Source organism: Myotis brandtii, unplaced genomic scaffold, assembly GCF_000412655.1.
Source record: "Myotis brandtii unplaced genomic scaffold, ASM41265v1 scaffold137, whole genome shotgun sequence".
Classification (NCBI taxonomy): domain Eukaryota; kingdom Metazoa; phylum Chordata; class Mammalia; order Chiroptera; family Vespertilionidae; genus Myotis; species Myotis brandtii.
Window position 1 is genome coordinate 2533870 of NW_005354874.1, and position 26714 is coordinate 2560583.

General features: G+C 37.6%; 1 protein-coding gene across 3 annotated transcripts in view; it reads left to right on the plus strand.

The window, feature by feature from the left end:
* MACROD2 (MACRO domain containing 2) overlaps window positions 1-26714 on the plus strand; it is a 1947520-nt gene that overhangs the window by 550723 nt on the left and 1370083 nt on the right. The gene's annotated exons all lie outside the window — the stretch shown is intronic.

Here is a 26714-nt window from a genome sequence, read left to right on the forward strand (position 1 = left end):
CTCCTCTCTATGCATGTGGGTCTGTGCCCAAAGGGTCCCTTTTTATAAAGACACCAGCCATTTTGGTTTAGGACCACACTAATGACCTCGTCTTAACTTGATCATCTGTAAAGACACTATTTCCAAATAATATTCACAGGACTTTCACATCTTTTATGGGGGATAAATATCAACTTATAACTGACTTAAAATCACACATAAAAACAAAACAAATCTCTTATAAAAGTAATATATGTCTAGTGTGAGGAGAAATAGATAAGTGCACACATTCACAATCTGAGGGGAGCGCAGATTAGAAATTAGGTTTTCTGACACTAACTACAATAGGGTTTGTACTATATTCTGAAGCCTCTGGTAATTTAATTTTTTCCAGTAATTATTTATTTAGGAATGTACTTAGTTGCTTTAAGTTTAATGGTTTCTGATTCTTCTACAGATTTGTCAATTATAAATTTTCTTTTTAAAGAATTCTCAACTGAATTTTTATTCAATACCTTAATATAATCAGTTTTATAAGAATTATTTCTAAGTATCTTTGAAATATATTTTTTCAACAAAAAAAGTTTGTCAAGTTTTTAAAGAAAAGCAAATAGGGGAACAATACCTATAGGCAATATAGAGTACTCCCATTTGAAATCTTATGTTTATTTGTGTGTGTGTGTGTGTGTGTGTGTGTGTGTGTGTGTGTATTTTTCTGGTCATATTACCTAAGAATTCTAGAATGAAAATTTTATTTACTGTTGTTTACTTATGGATTTAGGTCCCTTATCAACTCACAGGGCTATCCCATAAGAAAGTAATTTTAGAGTTATAAAATAGAATACTTGTTACTGTTTGAAACCATGGCCATAATAATACTGAGATGCTTACTAAATTTAAACAAGTGAATTTAACTGTCATGTTTTCTATGTCCATATAATTAAAAATGTACCACAGTAGTTAGAAAAATGGGCTTTGAAGTAAGAAAAAAATATTGTTAAGTCTGAACTCAGCCATTATTATCTGAGTGACCTAACTTCCAAGCCTCAGCTTTCTCATGTCCAAAATTGAAATGATAATCCCATATTTCTCATAGGCCTTTTGGGGAAATTGTTTAAGAAAATGTATGTATCATGTTGACAATAGTGTCAAGCACTTTGTGAGCAGACATTAAACATCAACTATGCTGTCACCACAAATTAAATTAATTAGTTACACTGAAATTACAAAATATATATATATATAATTACTATTTTACATTATAAAATTAAAAACCTGGGTCTGAAAAACAGGAGTTGCTGTGATTCTATGCTTAGACCAATATTAGAGTGTCATAATTGCCAATAGATTATTATTGTTTTATGTCAGAGAATATAAATATAGGTGTGTTGTTTTAAATAGTTCTTTCTGTACCAATAATAATTGTAATTAAGTTAAAAGTTACCTTGAGTCATAAGATTTTAAAAATTAAAAAAAAACAGACACACAGTTTATTTTGTCATTTGGCTATTGATTTTTGCTTTCTTTAACTTTCTGTTGTTTTAATTTGTTAATTAGAGTAACTTAATTTCCTGATGTTATTTATTTTACTTTTCAAGTGCTAGGCTACTGACTTAAAATCACACATAAAAACAAAACAAATATCTGTTATAAAAGTAATATATGTCTATTGTGAGGAGAAATAGATAAGTGCACACATTCACAAAAATCAAGCCACCTGTAGTCTCGCACTCCACACATGGTTTCAAACAGTAACAAGTATTCTATCTATCTATTTTGAGATAGCATATTTTAATATTGTCTTCTGACTTGCACCATCTTTTGGTAAATCAGATTTAATCTGTATTGATACCCTCTTCTGCCTGGCCAATGTGTTTCACTGCAGAACGCCTGGGAGAGATCCCAGGCAGAAGCAGAGTCAACAGGGGCTCCATATCCACTTCCCAGCCCAAGGTTCCTGGTCTATAGAGATGGCTCGCAATAGGTCTGCTAAAGTAGCAAGAATTCATAAATTGAAATTTATTTTTATTGTCTCCTGTTGTCAACTGGAGAGAAATAAGCTCTGAGGCACCTAAGAAGTATTGTGACTCAGAGTAATGCTACCCCAAGTTCATCTCTCATGACTTGACCTTCGTCCTCTATCACTCTCTCCAACTCTATCCCCATCTCTCTTCCAAAGTGCAGCTAATGGAAATTTATTTCATTGGCATATGTCTCTCCTCATTGTACTATTAAAGATTCAAAATCCTTTATCTGCAATTCTGGAATGTGGTTTTCAGAGTCCAAAAAGTTCAAAGAACCAAAGTATTTTTATAACTTCACTAATGTGAAGCTATTTATATTTATTTTTTATCATACTTGATGTTAATATTCATGTTTAGCTACTAAAATATAAATGTGCTTGATTGTAGGATATTGACCCAGATGCTAGTGGGGGTGTTATATAGCTTGTGATAGATGCACTAGATTCACTTTCTAAAATCCAAAAAGCCCAAGTTATAAACACAACCAGTCCCGCTGGTCTTGAATAAGAGTTGGACCTGCATTAGCCCAAAGAGGTGGCCAAGGGCCAGTGTAATGAGGAGGAGGGCACGAGGAGGCATTTCTGTCTCAATTCTAATTCTGTTCAGTGCTCACATTGCTCTTATGAAAATGAAAGCATAAACACTTTGCAGCCTCCTACTTTTTATTTCATCACTTTCTCACCATGTCTTGTAGACCAAGACAGGTTTCCTGAATTCCTTAACTTAATCTTTGTGTTTCTGCTAATGATATGTAATAGATTTTCACCCTCAAATAAATATTTTTCCATTGTGATCAACACAACACAACAATTAGGCTAAAATGATCCTAGAGCTACTTTATTAATGGTACCTATTTGTGAGGACAGTAAATCAATAAATCCATGCCATAGTTTTGCCTCTACATTGAAAGCAACTCTAAGGAATACCAAAAGATCGCAGTTAAAGATTATGGAAAGAAGAGAATAAAGAACAGAAGGAGAAGATGAATAAAAGAACAAAGATATGTTTTACCTCATGGTAGACGGGTGAATTATTTTTAATTGTTGTTAAAATTACCAGGAACATATCTACCAATGATATATCAGTTTTTCACTCTATAACACACTGTGTGAAGGCTCTGTATTATTTCACCCTTGGGTTCCATAAATTTCACAGCAATGCTCATTTGCTAGTTACAGAATAAAGGGAAATGAAAGATAAGGCATTTCTTATTCTAAATTGGCCCTGCAATGCCAGGTGAAGACTATAAAGCATAGTTCCCTCCTCAGCACTACTGGCATTTTGGGCCAGATAATTCTTTGCTTTCTAGGGCTGTCCAGTGCTTTGTAGAAAGTTAGCAGTATCCCTGGTCTCTACGCTCTAGTGCCAGTAGCACTCCCTCCCTGCGCCAGTTGTCACAAGAATCATTTTCTCCATATATTGTGATATATACCCTGGGGATAAAATCATTTCTGCTGATCCCATAGAAAACCACTGCTAGGAGATAGCTCTTGTGTGTTTTGGAGGTTTCAGCAGGTAGAGGAAGTGCTGCCATTGTGAAAAATTTATATCTGAGGAAAGGAATAATATACTTTGCATCTCGTTCATTCATTCAACTATTTATTGATCACTGATAATGTGCTAATCTTATATAATAAAAGGCTACTATGCAAATCAACCAAATGGCGGAATGACCAGTCACTATGATGCGCACGACCACCAGGGGGCAGACACTCAATACAGGAGCTGCCCCCTGGTGATCACTGTGCTCCCACAAAGGGAGCACCGCTCAGCCAGAAGCTGGGCTCATGGCTGGCGAGCGCAGTGGTGGCTAAGGATGTCCAACTGATGGCCATCAGTCAGACATCCCCCAAGGGCTCCCAGACTGCGAGAGGTCAGAGGCTGGGCTGAGGGACCTCCCAAGTGCATGGATTTCATGCATGGATTTCGTGCACCAGGCCTCTAGTGATATATATAATAGATTTTATGGGTGCTCAAATAGTTATGAATAAGAAAGTAAGGTTCCTAATTCTCATGGAATGTGCCTTCTGGAAGTAAATAACTTGTAAATAATTAGTTAATCCGTAACCAAGTGTATGAATAATATAATTTCGAATAGTGAAAGGACTGTAATGAAATAGGTAATTGGGCAGAGTGACTGGAGATTAGATGAATGCTACTTTAGACAGGATGGCCAGGGAAACTTTCTCTAAGGAGGTGTTTTGAGTTGAGAAAGAGACTGATCTAAGGGATGTGTACCCCAGAAAAAGGGGATAAGAAACATGACTGGATGGATGATATGCATGTTAGTTCTGTTTAATGACAGTGAAAAGGCCAGTTTGACAGGAACCGAGTTTAAGGAGTGGTACTTGATGAGGTTTCAGTGTTAGGTGGGGTCTGTGTGCCACAGAAAGCCATTTGCTCTCATTATAATTGCAATGGGCAGCCATTAGAGGTTTTTAACCAGAGGAATTAGCAAGTTCTCATTTAAGATTTTAAAAAGACCATTCTAGGGATAAGAATGAAAGTGGAGGAAAGAAATGAGAGATGTTAGTAGTTTGAGGTGGAGCTTTAACATTAGAAACAGAGAAACAGGAGGATTCAAAATATATTAGAGAAGTTGAACCACTGGTAGTAGTTGTGTTGATGTTGGGGTGAGGAGTCCAGGATGATTCCTGGGTTTAAGGCATGATCATTTGGAAAGATTATGCCATTTACTGAGGTGCAGATTCTTGTTGGGGGACTAGCTGGTTTGATATATGTGTAGGGGGTGATGGCCAGAGTACTTAAAGGTCATGAATCCCTCCCTTGTGTCTTTTTGCTTTGTGGTTATTCAAGTAGTTAGAGCAGTGATGACAAACCTATGACACGCGTGTCAGAGGTGACACGCAAACTCATTTTTTTGGTTGATTTTTCTTTGTTAAATGGCATTTAAATATATAAAATAAATATCAAAAATATACATCTTTGTTTTACTATGGTTGCAAATATCAAAAAGTTTCTATATGTGACACAGCACCAGAGTTAAGTTAGGGTTTTCAAAATGCTGACACGCTGAGCTCAAAAGGTTCGCCATCACTGATTAGAGTGTGCATCTTTTTTAAATTTATTTTTTCAGTCTTCACCTAAGGACATGATTTTTATTGATTTTAGAGAGAGGAAAGGAGAGGGAGAGGGAGGGAGGGAGAGAGAGAGTCACCGAGAAACATCAATCAGTTGCCTCCCACATATGCCCCAAACAGGAATCAAGCTGGCAACCTGGATATGTGCCCTGAGCAGGAATCAAACCAGCGACCTTTTGGTGGACAGGAGGATGCCCCACCAACTGAGCCACACCAGCAGGGGCTTAATTTCTTTTGAAAATGTACATCTTTTTTAGGTGTTTTTTCATGAACCTCCTACTCTGAACTTCATTGCATCTTAATTTTGAAATGCCAAACACTAGGAAGCATCGTTTTTTCCTTTGTGAAAATATTTATGTATATGAAGATTACACAAATGACCAGTTCTCAGTAAATCATGTGTTCGGACTTACAGTTCCAGGGAAAGTGATGGATTTACATGGAAACAGATATCCTCATGTTGCTTCCCCTGCCTGTGATCACTGATACATGTGGATAACATGGCTGTCTGGGGGCATGGGCCATGAAGCAGAATGAAGCTACTTTTTCTATGCTGGAGAGAAAAATACCAAGAATTCATATTTTAACACATGGAATTACCCAGAAAAAAATATTCAAGAACATAATCTCATAATCTCTTTCCAGTGAATGATTAAGAAGTTTCTTGTTCCTCTGTCCTTTCATTTCTTAAAAATAGTCTAAAGCCTGTGTATACTGCAGGATCTTGCCACACTCTTGTCTTTAAATTTCAAGCAGCAATAAGCAGACATTTTCCGTAACCAGATCCAAGTGTTGTACTCTCTGCTTTAAACAGAGGAAATCTGATTTGGCACACAAATGAGCAACAATGAAGAAACAAAATTAATAGGATGGATAATTTACTTTGGAAAGGGGCTTATTGCAGTATGTCTTCAAATAATAAACAACACTAAAGGATTTAAAAATAATTTTATAAACTGTTTATTTTCTGAGACATCCATTTCATCTAATATGTACCTTCTGTACTGTATTGGATATAAAAGTCTTATGTTAATGCATAGGTAAAGTTGCCATGGGGATTTTTACTTCATTTTCTAAGAAGACACAATGTAATCTTTTATTTCATTTTTCTCAATGAATAAAATATTTACCACTGTTAATTTTCTCCTAGTTTTTATTAAAGGTGAGCTCCTTGGTAATTTTCCATTTCTTCTTGGGGTTTCTTTTTTATCCACTGATACACTTATTTCTCACTAGAGGCCTGGTGCATGAAATTCTTGCACTCAGAGTGGGGGATCCCTCAGCCTGGCCTCTGTCTTCTTGCAGTCTAGGACCCCTCAGGAGATGTCCGCCTGCCGGCTTAGGCCCACTCCCCTTGGGGCTTAGGCCTAAGCCGGCAATCAGACATCCCTCTCGCAGTCCAGGAGCCCTTGCTCCTTACCACCTGCCTGCTCGCTGCTCCTTAGTGCTGCTGTGGAGATGGGAGAGGCTCTCACCACCGCCGCTGTGCTCACCAGCCATGAGCCCGGTTTCTGGCTGAGTGGTGCTACCCCTGTGGGCGCACACTGACCACCAGGGGGCAGCTCCTGCATTGAGCGTCTACCCCCTGGTGGTCAGTGTGCATCATTGTGACTGGTCGTTCTGGTTGTTCCACCGGAATGGTCGCTTAGGCTTTTATTAACACAGATGTTGGCAAAGTATTATGCTAAAGTTATACATAGTTATTCTTTGAATGCTGAAAAGAAAATGTCTTTTATTCATGAATAAGTATAGTGTTTACTTATTGTGAATATTGTATTTGGGTTGAAATACACATTTTATTTATTTCTATTATCTATTTTTAATAATTCTAGAAATATAGAATGTCAAATTTTATTCAATAAAGTCCAGTATGGTTTGAAGTGGTTTGCTTTTGTTTTTATTTTATTTTTTCCTAAGAGCAAGATAATTTATGTAAAAGCATACATTAATAATAATAGTCTAATTTAAGATAAAAATGCTTTGAAGATGGTAAAGGTATGCAAAAATACAGTATTATTATTATGATTCTTTGTGCTTATTAAGGTGTGCAAGATAATGTTGTTAGCTTGTTTTATAATTCAAGCATTAGGCAAATAAGAAAAAGTATAGCTGATTCTGAAGTAAAGACTCATTTTACAGGCATTTTTTAGACGTACTTTTTAAGAGAGTCACAGAAGGCTTTGGTGGAATTGCACTGTTTGCAGACTTATATATTTTTGGAATACTTGCCTTCAGGATTTTTCATCAGAAGGTATGGTGGTTAAGAATGTGGTTTTTAGTGACAGAAGGCCTGGATTCAAATCCAACCCACTTATTAAATGTAAGCTCTATAAACCATAATTGTACTTACATTTCTTTATCTGTAAAATTATGATCATAGTGTTTAGGGGAGAAAATGAACAATATAAATAAAGCATTAGAAGACTGTCTAGCACATACTAAAAAAAGTCAGCAATTATTTTCTGGTAATAATTATTATTATATTCTGGTAAAAATTCAAGTTTACTGATTAACATATTGCATTGGTCCTGTTTGGGGGTCTTTATCATGTGTAGAGATCAGCAATGACCTGTTTATTATTCTTTTGTTTTAGTGGAGAGTCATAATTTGCCTAATTATAACATCTCATTAAAACAAAAAGAACATTTAAAAGCAAAGACAGTCTTCAAAGGGAAAAGCAAGGTAGCATCTCAAATCCGTACTCTACCTGAGTTCCTGGCTCAGGGTCTGGTGTGCAGTAAGCCCTCTGCAGACCTGGGCTCACTCCCCGTAGTCTCTGCCCAGGACTCTGATCTGTGACACCCAAGGGCCTTGCTTCCTTCCCCTTCTTATTCTTAGTAAACCTGTGCAGCTTTCTTAGCTTACATTTGGCCTTTAGCCTAGGCCCTAGGGAAATTCAGAAAATTGGAAGGCATGATAGTATGGCTGAAATATTAAGCTTTTCAAAACACATGCTTTAGTTCATTTACCTGTCTAATATTTTCTCCGTTCTTAAATTGGCTACTTTTAAAAATGTATGATTTTAAATCACATAATGGATTATTCAGCTACTCATCTAACATTTAAAATGTAAACAGTGTCAGTTTTTTTTTTTAAGGCAAAAGGTAGGATATTATTATGTGTGAAAGGAAGTAGTAGGATTATGGTTTTTTTATTCTTGCCTGCCTTGGAGCTTGCAGTTTTAATTAATTTCGCATTTAAAAATACTGGGCTTTATCTGTTAAGAACTGTTTGTTGTTTATAGAGAATTTTAAGTGCAAATTATCTAGCCAGATGTTTAGACATTAACAGAAAACAAGTTAAATACAATTAACACAATCCTCATTTATCAAGTAGTTAAGTCTCAGCAGTAGGCCTCAAAATCAGGCTTTCAATCTCCAGGGGGGTGGGGGGAAAATATATATATATATTTTTTTAAATGAAAGGTACAAAATCTAATTTTGAAACTATAAACTTGGCAAAATTAGGGAACACTCTTCCTAGGGACATCCCAAATTTAGGCATCAATTGCCTTTGCAGTTACTGTATTTTTTTGATGATTCTAGATGTATGGATATTGCATTTACAAGACAGCTTAAAATATTCTGGGCTATATAAAAAAGGTTTTGAGTTCCTAAATCTTCCTGAGGAAGAGCTTAAAAATATTTTGTTTTACAAGTCTCATTGAAGACCTAGGGAATCATTCCCAAATATTAATTCTGAACTTCAGTTATATTGGGGTATTAAAAGCAGTGCTATAATAGGAATTGCATTAAACATCTGGAGTTTATGTTCAAGTCTCAATTCTGACCACATGAAGGGTTTGAACTTGGGTATTGTCATTTATTCTAGTTCTATAATTTGAAATATGTTTGTGATACATCTACATATATGAGAAATATACATGTGGAACCATGAGAATAACTTCTGATCCATATGCCTGCCCTAAAACTGCTCTAAACCTAACAGAGATTGATGGACATCCTTTCTTGTGCTTTTATTTCTCAGTGATAGACTAATTTATTTTGGTCAGGGATATACTTCTATTTCTCTTAGTTAATGTATATGGGGTGCAACAGAAAATAACTAATTGAGATGGAGAAAAAGGGAACTTAGCAAGTGTGGATATGAGCAATGGAGAGGAATAAAGCAATTTAAGGATCCAATTATTTACTTGAGAACTATTTGCAAGTCTAATTATGGAGATAAGAAAGGTTGATAATAAAAGAGAGAGCAGGGTGTTAAAGAGTCTTTACTGTAGAAAAAGCACACCTGGACACCCTAATGTTTTCCTCTGGTTCACATGGCTCCCATTATTCCCCCCCCGCCCACCTTTTATTTTTCTTTTCCTGTTGCTACTTGTTTCTGGATATGAAGAAGAAAGTATCTTAAAATTATTTAGTGGAATAATAGTTTTAAAGGAACTACAAAAAGTATTCCATTTGTACTGCAAAACTATTAAATAAGAATCCACTTTAGGTTACAAGTTACAAAGTGCTAGCCAAATATTGAGTGTATTTATATAGCTTATTATCACCCCATCTGCCTCTGTAAACTCATGATTATTCTTAGCCTCCCTTAATAGATGAAATTGGATTTCCTTCCTACTCTAATATTTAGAATCAAAGTGCGATCCAAATGTCAGAGGTGGAGGTGGTGGTTGTTATTTCCAGTGTAAAGGCCTCACATCTTTCAAATGATGAAATATTTGTATAAAGCTGTACTAATCATGAACTCGTTTACATTTCCCTCTGTCTCTGACACTCGGCGGCATGGTACAGTGGTGAAGAGCCACATATTCAGAGCCTGAGTTTGGGGGTTTGAATTCTAACTCCACACCTAACCAGCTGTGCGAGCTTAGGCCAATTGCTCCCCTCCTTTGTGCTTTCATTTCTTTGTCTATAAAATGATGATAATTATAGTAATTTCCTTATTAATGTTGTTATTAAGAGTAAATTAGTTAATTTAGGCTAAGCACGTAGGACAGTACTTAGAACATATAAGCTTTATAAATCAGTGGTTCTCAACTTTGGTGACACATTAGAATCACCTGGGGAGCTTGAGGCCCAGGCAGCACACCTGCCCAATTAATTCTGACCCAGTAGTGGGAGTCATTAAAACTTCTCAGGTGATGCTAATGAGCAGCCAAACTTGGGAACCACTGCCATAAACGTGGGCTGTAATTATCCTGCTGACTAAATTATAAACTTCCTGAGGGCCGGCCGTGTATTACTTTCTATACACTCCTCCCAAGAGCATCCCACTCGACACCCTATTTGTAACTAATACTCATTAAATACTTATCAATTAAGGAAAACATGTTGATGATTCTTTGGATGTGTAAAGACCTACCAGCACTGCAGAGGTGCTAATTTTAAGCATTAATTATTCTTTCCCTCAATTATTCATTGACACACACTACACAGTTTTGAGTCTTGATAGACTGTGTTAAACTCTGAAGACATATACGATCTGAAAATGCAATCCACTCTCTGAGGAGTTTGCAATCTAGCATGTGACGGGGAATATGAAAAAATACAGACAGGACTTTAATAGAAAAATTGACCGTGTTGAAGTGTGATGTTGAATTTTGCATTCCCTAGATGGAGCATGCAGCATGTTTGTTAGGAAGTACTTTTTGGATCAAAGCCTGTGTGTGTGTGTGTGGGGGGGGGGTGGCATGGAGAAGCATGATTGGGCAAAAGAAGTAGTTAAATAGGAATGTAGTTTCAACAAAGTTTTCATTCAACCCACAAAGAGCTTTGGAGCTGGAGCAGCTCTTCAGAGTTGTCTCAAGTTGGGCTGAAAGGGGTCAGGTTTTGTTCCTCTCCTTGCATAGCACCTGGTACAGCTGCTGGAAGAAGCTAAGGGCTTCCCAAAGAGAGCTGACAGCTTAGCAGGGGTGGGCAAACTTTTTGACTCGAGGGCCACAATGGGTTCTTAAACTGGACCGGAGGGCCGGAACAAAAGCATGGATGGAGTGTTTGTGTGAACTAATATAAATTCAAAGTAAACATCATTACATAAAAGGGTTCGTTTTTTTTTTTTTTTAGTTTTATTCATTCCAAACGGGCCGGATCCGGCCCGGCCGGATCCGGCCCTCGGGCCGTAGTTTGCCCACGGCTGGCTTAGAGTATCCTCTGGGACAGTGGTTCTCAACCTTGGCTGCACATTAGAATCACCTGGGAATCTTTTTAAAATCCCGATTTCTGGGCCTCATCCTCCGGAAATTCTGTTTCTTTGTTGCTAATGTTGTGGCCCACCCCATAATAAAGCAACAGAATTTCCCAGTGATTCTAATGTGCAGCCAAGGTTGAGAAGCACTGCTCTGGGAGCTCTCCCAGCTGATGCTCGAATACATTCATTCTTCATTCCAAAAGGGAGTCTGGGTGGAATATCACAGCTTCCACCACATTCAGTAGAGATAACATCAACAACAATAGAAGCTACTCTGAGTCAGAAAAGAGGTCAAATTTATTTAGGTGGAGAGAGAGGAGCCGGGGCTGAATTGAGAATTGCTTTCTGGAGTGGATGCCATTGCAATTTGAAGTTTAAAGATAGTTCAGATGTCAAAAGGTTTAGATGAGATGCAGAATATTCCAGGTATAAGAAGGAGAAAAAAAAAAAAAAACAGAGGAAAAGGAGGGGAACTATGAAGTTTAGATTTGTTCGAATCTTGTGAGTCTAGAAGGCAAGGATAAAAAGTTAGGCTTAATTTGGTTGCCATTCAGGAGTGGGGAGAAAAATGTATGCTTTAGAAAGATGACTGGAGAAAAAGCAGGGGTCAGGCAGATTGGAGAGCAAGATAGTGCAGCTGTCCACCAAGAAGCAATATAAGGAGGGAACATCTAAGGCAGGCAAGAAGACAGAGTACTGCAAAGAACCGGGTGGATTCAGGATGCAGAGTAGATGTGGTACGGATAGGTCTGACACCTGACTGAATGTTTATAGGTATGTAAGATGGTACAGGGGACCAGTAGGTAGGGAATAGAGCAGGGGTGGGCAAACTTTTTGACTCGAGGGCCACAATGGGTTCTTAAACTGGACCGGAGGGCCGGAAGAAAAGCATGGATGGAGTGTTTGTGTGAACTAATATAAATTCAAAGTAAACACCATTACATAAAAGGGTACGGTCTTTTTTTTTTAGTTTTATTCATTTCAAACGGGCCGGATCCGGCCCTCAGGCCGTAGTTTGCCCACGGCTGGAATAGAGTGACAAAATGCATAATGATGGCGAAGTGGGCTCAGAAAGCGTAGTGGCTTTGGTCCATTATTAGAAAAGGAGGAGACAAATGTGACCAAGGTTTTGCATAGAGCATAGGAGGAACATGAAGGGGTTATTCAGTTTGATTTGAATTCTCTCATCTTGTATTGCTCTTTGGGGCTTTCCTGGCAACATCAGGCCATTAGTCCTGGCAACCAATGAAAGTACATCAGAGGTCCAAGCCCAGTCATGTCGGAACACTGTCATAGGTGGTGCTCAGTAAAATCATGAAGTCACTAATGTTTGTTCTCAAAGTGCCAGTCATCAGTATTCTCACTCTCTATCCATCTCTTTCATGCTCTCAGAGTATTTCTCCTGCCTCCTTCTCCCCTATTCTCTGTCAAAACTGGTCATTTACTCCACAGTGTTGGTTTCTCCAATGACCTGTCATCTACTCCTGAAGTATCTGTAGTTGTAGAATTAAACTCTTTTAAAATGGATTTTAAAGTCTTTTTAAATGAATTTCAGTGAATGGTATTATTTTGAGCAAGAGGGTCTCTGAGCCCCAGAAAATGATGTTATATGTCAGGCCACTCTCCGTGATTCAATTTTGAGGGTCAGCATTTTCAGGATTTAAACAAAGGAAAAGTCATACTTGCAGCTTCTTCACCTTGGAAGGAGGTCCTGGAATTTTATAAACGCTGCCTTATAGGAAGTCAGCTGTGGGACATAGTATGCCTTGATATTGTTATAATTTATTTTTTCTCTTCTCTCTCACAGAAATAAAATGGATGAACGAATCATCCTGTAATTTGTCATAATGAAAGAACTTTTTCTACTTCATCTTAATGTCTGGGGTGTTTCATTTTAGAAGAATTTTAATGAGCCCCATTTCAAATGAAATATGCTGTAGCATCATGAGTTCCCAACTAGTCACTTTGTGAAGTCACTGCACTCTGCACAATCTCTCCATTCTAAAACCTTGGAAGGAAATGATTGAAGTATAGATACTCAAGAGTGTCTGTTTTATTGCTTTGCAAAGAAATTTCAATTTAGTGTTTATCTGGTTATGGTCCCCAAATATATCTCAAAGGAAGATAAATCAAGGTTCTTGGGAAGTTTATAGTCTTATATCATTCAGTCCTATTACTTGAACTACTTTGTTTGACGTTGTCAGTCCAAGCACTCTCAGGGCTGTGATTAGAACTCAACCTTGGTTTGGTTGGCAACACTCTTCTTGCTTCTCTCTCTCTCTCTCTCTCTCTCTCTCTCTCTCTGTCATTGCTTTTAACTTGCAGATTCAGTATAGTTCTGTGAAATGATTTATATTTCATCCTAAGTCATTAGTGTATGTTTCCAAGTAGCCAATTTTTCCTTTGTTGGTTAATGTTTATAAGAAACCTCTTGGAATAATGAATCACTGTGATAACTTATCACTCACCTGCCTCCAGTATCAGCCATGAGCTTATATTTGAGACTTTACCCTTCTCTGTGTCTTTAAAAAAAATTCTGTTCTCTGAGTGGTGAATATGATCCTGCACCTGATCTATGGGGAAACACAAACCACTTTCTATGAGCAAAATATGTGAGTGCCATTCTCCTCTGTTTTGCTGCAAGAATTGTTCTTTCATTTAAAGACCAAGAAGCCATAAACAAGACTCATTTAGGTTGCTTCAAAGATGTTTACTAGTACTTATATTAGAAGTCACATTAAAGGATAATAAATAACTATTCTTTTAAAGAACTAGCTCACCCAAGTACTTCTCTCATCTGTTTTTGAGCCTAGTAATGGAGTCAAGATGCTATGAGACTCTGCTGAATTTGAATTCTTCCTATTATTGATGATGTTAGAAAGAACCTTCTCCAAACCACTTCAGCCAAAACCTCACAATAATGAAGGGGAGACGGGAGTGCTTGGTACTTGGGCAGGTGATGGATTGCAGCCAGCTAGGCTTCAGAGTTCTGGGGCTGGGAGACATGAAGGGAAGTTTCTCCAATCCTCCCTTGTTTTATGCAAAGAGTGTTAATTTGACTAAAGTGATAAGGTACCTAACCACCTGAGTAATTAAATGACTTAACCAAGGTCACTAGGAGGAGTGTGCAGCACATGCTCTTCCCTCCCAACCCCCCACCCTCACCCCATAACTGTTTTCTTCACCAGTGTCCAGAGTACCTAAAACAATGCCTGATTCTTAGGAGGGCCTGTGGATGAATTAAGGAGCAGAACCAAGGGAATTTAGAATAGCAGTTGCCTCCATAGTAAGGGACATTGCTTCACCTATTTTGTGTGTGTGTGTCATTTTGTGTGTGATTTTTTTGATAGTCACTATATTAGAATGGTCAAGTCCATAAATTTGGAAACAAGATGACTGTGCTCAAATTCCTACTGCATGATCTTCAGCAAGTTCCTTACTTCATTGTGCCTCAATGTTCCTGTAGCATAAATAATAGAACATACTATCGTAGAAGGTTTCTGTGAGGTTTGACTGTGTTAAACAGTGTAAAGGACCTAAAATAATAACTAGTATATGGTTAACATTCAATATTTGTTAGCTGTTATATTGGGAACGGACAGTCAGTGGCACGTGGTATATATAACTCACAGGATTTCCCCCAGGAGACAAGTCTGGCATTTGATGAGTGCCTCTTACACAATGCAGAATCATAGGTATGTATGTATGTATGTATGTATTTATTTATTTATTTATTTATTTAATATGTGCATATTGATTTGAGAGAGAGAGGAATGGAAATGGAGAAAGAGATAGAAACGTCAGTGATAAAAGAGAAACATCAATTAGTTGCCTCCTGCACGCCCCCTACTGGGGATGGAGCCTGCAATCTGGACATGTGCCATGACTGGGAATGGAACCAGTGACCTCTTGGTGCATGGATCAATGCTCAACCACTGAGCCACACTGACCAGGCAGAATTATATTATTTTAGGGTGAACCTCTGAAGACATGCACCTTCACATCTCTCATTTCTCACATATCATATTAAACCTCAAATTTCTGCAACCACAGAGTTTAATAGAAGCCATGCTGAAATTGTGCAACCAGTACCTAAAATTTGAAAATGAAGCAGCGAAATGCATAGGAAATATTATGAGCTTTAATGCCACTTGAACCTGGTGTTGATACTGGCTCAGCCACTCATTGGCTGCCTATCCTGGAATCTTAGTCTTTTCATCTATAAATTGGAAAAAATACAACTTGTATTATATACAAGATTAAATGAGATAGTATACATATTTAAAGTGCCAGGTGTACCACAGGGAAGTGATCAATGATTCATCTATAATAATTATTATAGTAAGAAAAACCCAAGGTCCAAGGGGTTGGCAAAACAATGTGAATTACCATGTAAAGATGGACAGGTCTTTAGATAATAAGCACTATGAAAGTATTTTGTCTCAGGAGCAATATCTTTGTTCTTAGAACTTGCAGTCCTTTATTCATTAATTGCTTGTTAAAATGATTCCATGACTTCAGAGACATCTCTGATTCCAGAGGCTCACTCTAATCAAGTTGCTTTTTGAAGGTTTTCAGTGCTTAAAATAACAAGAGGAAGGAAGGGAGGGAGGAAGGAAGGAAGGGAGAAAGGGAGGAAAGGAGGAAGGGAGGGAGGAAAGAAGGAAAAAGAAAGGGAAACAAGAAGTGGGGGGAGGAATGAAGGGAGAGAAGGAGGAAGGGAGGGAGGGAGAGAGGGAGGGGAGAAAATGAAAGACAAAAACAAGAAAAGATAAGAGAGTGTAGAGAGAACTAAACATAATGGATATCAGGCATAATTTTGTCACCCTCATTTAACTTATTTTTTCTTCCTTTGGAGCTTGTTGATTATAAAGCTTTTCATTTGACTTTAATGGTGAAAATATGGCTGTCATCAATTCATGTTATCTTCTAAGGTGATGTACTAGTCAGGACTGGCTGTATTAGCCTGCCATAACCAAAAAAAACCCCCAGAATCTCAGGACTTTAATCAACAATAAACAAGGTTCTTTCTTGTTCATGTGATAGTTCCACTATTGATGGGATAGGTACTTTGCCACATCTCATCGTAACTCAGGGATATAGGCTAACGGAGCCTCCACCATTTGAAACATGCTAGTTGCCATGAGACGGGGAAGGAAAATAGAAAATTGTTATTGGACTCTTACCACATCTCTGTGGCCAAAGGAACCAAGCCCTGACATTTTTTATTTTGAAGAGGAAGCAAATTTTTACTATTTATCTATCAAAGTGTCGGGCTGGGTGGTGGGATTACGTAGGCACCTTGGAGGAGGAATGAGCTAAATATTTGATGATAGGTGTTACTGTGATTCCCATATATATAGTTCTCCTTTGCACACATGGCTCTGCACTTTTCTGCCCATTTGAGTTAGCCATGGTTATGTAATTTGCTTTGGCCACTGAAGCATGAGGATTATGTGTCATGTCCATGTTATAGCTTCAAAATCTTGTTGTGTGCAATTTGTAATAGTGCTTATCTCTTGTCAGAGTAGCCATATGCTCAGTCTATGTATCTGAGTGAAGTCAAAATAGAGCAGAGCCCCCACCAACCTAAGATGGACAAGTAGCATGAGCAAGAAGTAGCGCTTTTGTGTTATGTCATTGAGATTGGAAAGTTGTTTGTTACTACAACATATCCTGGCCTATCCTGATTCAGATGGGGAGCATATTAGAAGAAATTTCCAAAAGTTACAGAATAGTTTTCTTTTGCTTATGTAGATTTACATATCCTCAAAGTTAAAGAGCTCAGGGCAATTTTTTTACTATCTGTCTATCATAGGGAGAAAAGAAATTACCTATGCACCTTGGATTGGTTCATTTCACTAGCAGTTGTGTTGCTGGTGTTACTGGGTAGTCCTATTTTGGAGCAAGCAGACTATTTCATTATGGCTTCAGGGTAGGGCTGGGTTGTCAACTTCTTTTCTGCTAAACAAACAAACATTACTTAGTGATCATCCCAAATATATCTGGTCTCATAACAGTGATATTGGAGACCACATAATGTTCTCAATGTGCTGGGTTTTAATTTTCTTTTTATTTGATTTAAATGAGTTTACTAGATACTTAGATTTTTAAAGGGAAGATTCTTAATTTGTGAGGTATGTTCTATAGGAATCAATGGGGGGAAAAGGGTCTCATTGGTGAGTGGGGATAGCAATAGGTTTTTAATCCATGCAGGTGGTTTGTGGATCGCAAGAATTTCCACACTCTCTGCTGGTCCTGAAAATGAGGCAAAGCATGATGAACTTAGGTACAGATCCTACTGCTGATTCATTAAGTGGCCTTGGGCAAGGCACATAATTACTTTGGATCTCAGCTTCCTCATCTTTAAAATGGGCATAATCATACTGGCATAAGTCATAGGGTTGTTGTGTGGATAAACTAATTAATGATTATAAAATGCTTTGAAAGTGCAAAGCATTGTATAATTGCTAGGTGCTATTATTAAGAAGTATTATTAGTGTTTAATTTTCATTAGGGCTTCTCTCGGCTTTGAAGTCAGCATCCACGTGGATTGTGGGGTAGGGATAAGTTTACCATATGCTGCTTTACTCCCTCTTTTGCCTGGAGAAAATATTCGGCAGCTAAGGTAATCATTATTATGAAGAGTATCTGTTCAAGATAAAAAGATAGGAAATGATCTTCCCTTTAAAAAATGGAAATTGCTCTAACTTTAAAAGTATCAATCCTTTAAAACCTCATGCAGCCCTAGGTTTCAATAGTATATGATAACATGCAAAATTTGAAACTTCAGGCATTTTCTGCTTCAGAATAACATAAGAAATGTTCCTGCTCAGATAGCTTTAAATCAGCTGAACTACCTCCTTCAGATTCTCCCACAGTGCTTGCTTCAAAGATGAAACCAGGAGAGGTAGCCTCCCCAGGAGAGAAATTCTGATCTGTGGCTCTGTTTTGCATTTGTAAAAAGTTAAAACCCCAACTCCGATTAATTTTTATTTGCTTTATAGACTCTCTGTTGGGAAATGTGTTTCTAGGTACATAAAAACAAGCTATTCTTTTGAAGGTGAAGTCAACTTGTTTATAGATGACTACATGGTACAGTTAAATAGCATTGGCTTTGAGGCAAAAAGACCATGGTTAGGCCTTTGGAAGATTTCTCATAGTCGTGTGTGTTTTTAAAAAATAAGTTAATATCTGCTTTATTAACTATGGAAACACACATAGTTTCCATATATAGATGTGTGTGTGTGTAAAGTAATTCCCACTTATCTAACAGGGTGCTGGAAAGGGTCAAAGAAGGTAAACTTATTGAAAAATGTTTTACAAATAAAATAATCTATTTAAATTGTATTATTTTATTTAACATTTTAAACTATCTCACACTTAATTTGTTCTTGAGTTAACACACCTCTAAATGTATTTTAATAGATAGTAAATATGTTAGAAACTCAAGTAAGGTTGAAACTTTCTAGAGTCCATGTCTTTAGTCTTAAATGCTATCCATAATATGATGAAAGGGAAGTTGACATATACTTTCTTAGAAATCCATTAAATATCAGAAATTTGAGTGTTTAAAATCACTAGGAACTGTGAATAGGGAAGAGGCTTGTTTAGTATGCAGAAGAATTACACTTTTACCAAAAAATTCTAAAGTTTAAGTCCAAGTTACAAAAAAGAGTTTTTAGAATTTGATCTCATTGTTCTACCATTGGGGTAAGCACTTTCAGAAATGTCTCAGACGCTAAAAGTTTTCAGAGAATAGCCTTCTAGGACCAGAGAACTCAAATACTTACATAGGGACCATTATTTTCTCCCAAATGTTCTACTTATGATGATGTGAAGCTTTACAAGAAGAATAAATCCCACAGTCATTTATTTACGATCCTAAGAGTGTTGACCTCATGAAATGACAGCAGTCTACCTGAGCTGTTTATCCCCTCACAGATGTCAGAGAAAAGGAAAATCACAGAGTGTTTAACTTTTCCCCATTGTTTTTAGGCCCATTGCCACACTGCCTAGAATGGATGCTCTGGTGTGCCATTCAGCTCCCCCTTTCAGAACTGAGACAACAAGGGGAGTGCTGTCTGCTTGGGACCCACAGCTAAGTCACTCTACTAGACTGGACTTCTGTTGAAGGGAGCTGCCCGCTCCATGGTCATACTTGCCTCCCTGGGGCTATTGAACATCCAGTGATATTAATATAGACTGTACAAAGCCACGGCCCGTTGCCTTGATGGGGAGCATCTCTTAAGGACTATCTCAGTGCCAGAGCTTCCCGTACGATTGGCTGAGGCCTCTGTTACAACTGAATCACAATATAATTTATTTTCTCAACCAATCTCCAGGTTATCAGACCAATACCTAGGGTCAGTCCCTAACATAATATGCTCAAGGATGTGCTAGGTATACTATAGAAGGAAGCTTAAACAATTGTGGACTCTAGCTAATACGTACTGACAGGAACTAGCAGAGAATATGTGGGATTGGCCAGAGAATGCTTGATCAAAGTGGCTGTAACATAAAGTTGAATAAAGGAAAGTTTATTAACATGGGAGTACGTTCCCATCCTATAAAATAAAAAGGTAATATGCAAATTGACCACCACATCCTCACACAAGATAGCCAGCAGGGGAGGGCAGTTAGGGGTGAACAGGCCTGCAGGGGAGGGAGGGAGGGCAGTTGTGGGGGGCCAGGCTGGCAGGGGAGCAGTTGGGCATTGATAAGACTGGCAGGGGAGTGGTTAGGGGTAATCAGGCAGGCAGGCAGGCAGGTGAGCGGTTGGGAGCCAGCAGTCCCGAATTGTGAGAGGGACATCCGCCTGCCCCACAGGGATCCGGCCTAAACCGGCAGTCGGACATTCCCCGAGGGGTCCCAGATTGGAGAGGGTGCAGACTGGGCTGAGGGACACACACTCACCTCTAGCGATAAATCATTTAATATCTTAATAATGACTTTGGGAGATGGTGTAAATAGATTGCTAGGATGGCTCTTGGAAGTTTGGGAAAAATGATGGCTTATAGAATGAAAGGTAGAAATGCCAGAATTGCTGTGGTAGACAGTGGATAAAGGAATCAAAAACTCAAAAGAAATTGGTTTGCTAGGTTAATATATAGAAAGCCGGAAACTTAAACAGATGGCCATATTCTGTAAGAAGACCTAGAGGACGCTCCATTTACCCAGGTGATAATCAAAGCACCAGTGAGAGGAGCACCGTTATGTCTGAGAAGCCCAGGGGTATCTAGTTTCTGTTGCCAAGGCTGACTGTAAAGATGCTGTTACAGAATTGGACTCTGATAGCAAAGTGGATGATGATTGACATAAGTCTGTCTCCTACAAAAACCAGATACATCCTGGTGAATGATAGAGGACTACCACAACCTCAACACAAACTCAGGCAAGCTTCAAGCCCATGGTTTGCAGCCAATGATCTGGCAAATGCATTCTTCCCCATCCTTATCAGGGAAGAGGAACAGAAGCCCTTATTTCCAACTGTAAAATGTATGTCTTGCCCCAGGGCTATGCCATCTCTCTTGCTCTCTCCAGGGATCTGGACTGTCTGGGTGTTCTGCTGAATATCAAACTGGTCTATTATTTGATGACACCATTTTTATCAGATTGATGTGCAGTAAGTGGTGAGACTTGGTAAGGCATGTTTGACCCAGAGGGTAGGTGGTAAGCCTTAGGGAAATTTAGAGGCCCTCTACATTACTAAAGTTTAAAGTTTTTAGGAGTCAGAGGTATTCTGGGATATCTGTACCACCCAGATATCTGCTTCCAGAATGAAGCATTTATTTCCTCAGTTGCTGAAAGTATTGACTACCAATAATTCCAAACTAATGTCCTCTATGGAAATTGACCTTTTCTGAAAGTAACTATCTCACCAAAGTTATGGCCCCTCCTCATGGTCATTTAATGACTGAGCACAACAGCTCTGCCCCATTGCCTTGATGGGGGCCAATTCTAAAAGGCCATCCCAGGTTCAGAGGTCCCAGTAGGATAAGCTGAGATCTCCTTTGCAATGAACTATAATTACATTTCTGTTCAATTCTGCTGTTCTCACGCCTGAGAAAACTACCCAATAAATTTCCTGCACACAAATCTCTGTCTGAGTCTGTCTGGGGCGAAGTGGAACTTATAACTTGTCCCCAAGATAAAAATATAATTTAATATAAAAATACTTATATTTTAGTTTTTGCTTATTTATTTTATTTTTAGTATTTATTTAATTGATAAACTCTCACTATTAGCACACCCCAAAACATTCCCAAGTGTTTTCCTACATGTTTTGATTCTTAAGAACTATGTCCTTTATTCATTCTAGTTGATCCAAGAATTCAAGGGTGCCAGCTATGTATTAAGCACTGTGCCAGGCATTTTGAATTCAATGGCAAATAATGCCTTACCAAGTGGTTGAATGGGAGAAATAAATTAACAGACAATTAAACACATTCTGAGTAATAGATCATGCTGTGGAAGCCTGGAAATGGGGCATTTAGTTTTGATTGTTGAGCAGGGTAACAGAAAGAGAAATCTGTAAGGTTTTTCTGAAAAGAAGTCTGATCTGAGCCTTCAGGATAAGTAGAAATTGTTTGGGTAAAGAAAAAAATATTCAAAGAGTGGGGAAAGTGTGAAGTAAGAAGAAAACAGGTTTGGAGTTTAAGAAATACTTCTATAGACCCAGACCAAAAGCTGTGGTAGAAATTAGTGTGAGGTACAAAGATCTGTTGGCATTCCTTGAATTACTCCAGGCAGGGGAGGTTTATGGTCAGACTTTCATTTGGGAGTTATACTCTTAATCTAGTGGAAGTATAGAAAATAGAGTAGAGAGAAGACCAGTTGGGAATTCCTTGCATAATATACCTAAGAAGTGATCGTTTAAACTGTTGTAGTGACATAGGAGATAGAGAAAATGTAAAAAAAAAAAAAAAGAAAGAAAGAAAAAAGAAATGGATTCCTCAGATAGAAAAGAAGTTGAATTAATAAAAGTGGATGATGGGTTAATATGGGAATATAGAGAGGTTAGAGGTGCCCCCAAGTATCTAGCTGGGTTGGGCAAGTACCAGTTACCAAAATAACTGGTGGGTGTGGGGATAATGTGTTTGTATGTATTGGGGGAAATGTAGAAAGAGTGAGATAAGATGGTTTTTATTTTGATACTTCCTTTGAGATATCTACCCAAAGTAATTGGATATGTGGATAGAGAGATCTGTGTTCATCATCTATTCTGTAAGAATCTTAAGTTACAAGACACTATGTAGTGTGGACTCTTTCCCAGGATGAATAATCTTTCCTCATAGTTTAATGATAAATTTCTTTGGAACTTTAGTCAAGTTTGCTCTCTTCATACTTAGTGATGTAGACTGGAATTAGACACATTATGTTTGTTAGACAATATTATATTTATTGTTGTCATATTTGACAAAACCAGAATGAAGAAGCCTTCCTAGAAGGCTACTGTGCCAGGAAACAATGACTAGCACTTGTGACTGCTCCAAAGGCAGTTCCTGCATGTCGTAAAAAAGTTCTGTATTGCCCAGCCAATGGTTTATTTGGTTGGAGGGTCATCCCATCACTAGGTTCCATTCCAGGTCAAGGTACATACCTACATTGCAGATTCGATCACCAGTTGGGGCTGGTATGGGAGGCAACCGATCAATGTTTCTCACATCGATGTTTCTCTCTCCCTTCCTCTCTTTGTAAAATCAATGAACATATTCTTGAGTGAGGATTAAAAAAAAGGTTGTGTATTAAAAACAATGCAATTCTTGAACAAAGCAGTATGATTGGTTGTGTTTAAGATATCATAGGTTCTGCATACTAGAGCATTTGAGTAAGAAATGCATTTAATTATTTTCAGCCCTTAAGATGATGGGTTAATATGGGAATATAGAGAGGTTAGAGGTGCCCCCAAGTATCTAGCTGGGTTGGGCAAGTACCAGTTACCAAAATAACTGGTGGGAGTGGGGATAATGTGTTTGTATGTATTGGGGGAAATGTAGAAAGAGTGAGATAAGATGGTTTTTATTTTGATACTTCCTTTGAGATATCTACCCAAAGTAATTGGATATGTGGATAGAGAGATCTGTGTTCATCATCTATTCTGTAAGAATCTTAAGTTACAAGACACTATGTAGTGTGGACTCTTTCCCAGGATGAATAATCTTTCCTCATAGTTTAATGATAAATTTCTTTGGAACTTTAGTCAAGTTTGCTCTCTTCATACTTAGTGATGTAGACTGGAATTAGACACATTATGTTTGTTAGACAATATTATATTTATTGTTGTCATATTTGACAAAACCAGAATGAAGAAGCCTTCCTATATGGCTACTGTGCCAGGAAACAATGACTAGCACTTGCGACTGCTCCAAAGGCAGTTCCTGCATGTCGTAAAAAAGTTCTGTATTGCCCCAGCCCATGGTTTATTTGGTTGGAGGGTCATCCCATCACTAAAAGATTGTAGGTTCCATTCCAGGTCAAGGCACATACCTACGTTGCAGATTCAGTCACCAGTTGGGGCTGGTATGGGAGGCAACTGATCAATGTTTCTCACATCGATGTTTCTCTCTCCTTTCCTCTCTTTGTAAAATCAATGAACATATTCTTGAGTGAGGATTAAAAAAAAGGTTGTGTATTAAAAACAATGCAATTCTTGAACAAAGCAGTATGATTGGTTGTGTTTAAGATATCATAGGTTCTGCATACTAGAGCATTTGAGTAAGAAATGCATTTAATTATTTTCAGCCCTTAAGGAAAGCTTCTGCCTCTCCAGGAAAGAAAAAGATATACTGGGGTTCTTTAGGATTGAAAGAAAAGTGGCCAGACCGGACAGAGAACACCCAGACTGAACAGCTAATGTACAGCACATCTTTGTAGTGTGACTCTTCCCAGAGTCTGTGAATTCGGAATCCCTTCTGAAGACTTGGAGAGAGGGAATCGGGGAGAAAAGTTGAAACCAGTCACTCATGATTTAGAAAATCCACCTTTTCTACAGATTCACAATCATTACATGCAACTGAAATACTCTACATATAAATTACATATTAATTTCAGGTAAAAAAAAACATTTCAAATAACTTAAAATCTCCCCAAATAATGAACAAAGATGACAATGCATGAATATTGTCTCACTATTAAAGAGAATTGTATGTCATCTGCTTTTAAGATTTAAACAAAGTTTCCTTTTCCAGTAATAATGTACAACAGCTAATTCTAACAAATCAAAAGACGGCGCGCTGTTTTGGATTACATTGAGTGATTTTTCATTTAGTTGGAAAACAAGAAGGCTACAGTTGGTTAAAAGAGTTTACTATCTTATGCACATGTTTCTTTAAAAAGGTAGTAAACAAAGATAAATGATTTAGAGATTTTTTTTTTAAAGCAATGTTTTTTCTATCTCCAAAGAACCCTATGGCAAGAATGGTCTTTTAAAGAATATTTTAATGTGAAGTAAAACAAGAAAAATATTTTTAAAAAGCAAAATATTTCTACCCTTTAATAATAATTTTGTTAATTTATTAATAATCTATTTATTCAATAGAAATTACATTTGTAATTGTGTTAGTTTCTCATGGCTTCTGTAACAAATTACCACACACTTGGTGTTTTAAAACAACAGAAATTTTTTCCCTTATAGGCACATAAACACATTTGAAACTATCTAAATCCAAGACATTTTCATTTAAAGGCTGAGGTATCATAATAGCCTCCTAAATGCCCTCTCCCCCCACACCATAACCAGTTTTCCCCTATTTCATTCTATTTTATACCCACCAGTTTAATATTCTTAAAAGATTACCTCATTTATCTAACTTTCCTGCACACACATATTATTTGGCTCCTTATTACACCCGAGGTCGGATGTAAACTCTTCTGCTTGCCTCAGCCTGGCCCTGATCTGTTTCTTCAGCTTTATTTCTGATGTCTTCCTACCCTGGTCCTTGGATTCTAGAAACTGCTCTGTTCAAAGCTCTCAGAATATGCCACTGTTTTCCATCTCTGAGTCTTTGCGTCCTCTTTCCCCTTCCTGACATGCCTTTTTCACCTGGCTTTGCAAGTCTACTCTGAAGAGAGACACATAGGAAGCAATCAGAGCATTCGTTCTTATCAGCTCTGCTTTGTGTGCCCTTTGAAGATTCACACCAAGTCTGTGACTGGGACTATTATTATCCCCCTTGCTAGATGAGAAAATGGAGGCAGTGGTAAGTTGAAGAACCTGTCTTCAGCTTAGGTCTTGTGACTAGAAAGTAGCAAGAGACCTTTCTGAAATGTGGCCTGAAGTAAGACTTTTCCCTCTCACACTCATAAGTAATGTCTGTAACATTACTAGCTTGAGTATACTTACCAATGAACAAGTTATCCCTTTGGAAAATGGACACTTAATGACAGGGATTATGCCTTCTCTATTGTTATATTTCTTTATGGCATTTTCTACAAAATAGGCATTTAGTAAATATTTCTCAAGTGAATGTTTTAAATATCAAAACTTGAAATAAAATTTGTCTAAGTTTTCATTCCGTATGTTTCTCTGATCACATATTGTTGATGAGCCCATTGACTTTTATTTACAGTGGGGCCTTGACTTACGAGTTTAATTTCAAGTCATCCCTTTGGAAAATGGACACTTAATGACAGGAATTATGCCTTCTCTTTTGTTATATTTACTTATGGTGTTTTCTACAGAATAGGCATTAAGTAAATATTTCTCAAATGAATATTTTAAATATCAAAACTTGAAGTAAAATTTGTCTGTTTTTGTTCCATGTGTTGCTCTGATCACATATTGTTGATGAGCTATTTACTTTTATTTATTTAAATCAACATGTTTTTATTATTGATCTTTTTTCTTGTAAATAATTTAGTATTTTTAAAATTTTTCTTTAAAAAATGTTTTTAGTGATTTTAGAGAGGAAAGGAGAGGGAGAGAGAGAGAAAGAGAGAAACATCGATGTGAGAAAGATACATCAAACCCACAACCTGGGCATGTGCCTTGCCTGGGAATTAAACAGGTCGATCCTTTGGTGCATGGGGTGACACTCAACCCAGTAAGCTACACTGGCCTGGGCATATTTAGTATCTTTTAATCTCAGTTATCTATGTTAAATGGAGAGAGAGAGAGAGAGAGAGAGAGAGAGAGAGAGAGAGACAGACACTGAGAGGAAATATGGAATTTTAAGCTTCTACTCAATTGTGGCAAATATGTCTTCTTATATTCTCTTGGTTTAGACTTAGAGCATGCCTTATGACTGTTTTTCATACCTAACATTTGGCCACAATTTTGAACATATTTTTACTGTTGATCTAGTTTCTTGTAAATTTAGTATTTTTTAAAATTTTCTTTTAAAAAATGTTTTTAATGATTTTAGAGAAGAAACAAGAGGGAGGGAGGGAGGGAGGGAGGGAGAGAAAGAGAGAGAGAGAGAGAGAGAGAGAAAGAAAGAAAGAGAGAAGTGAA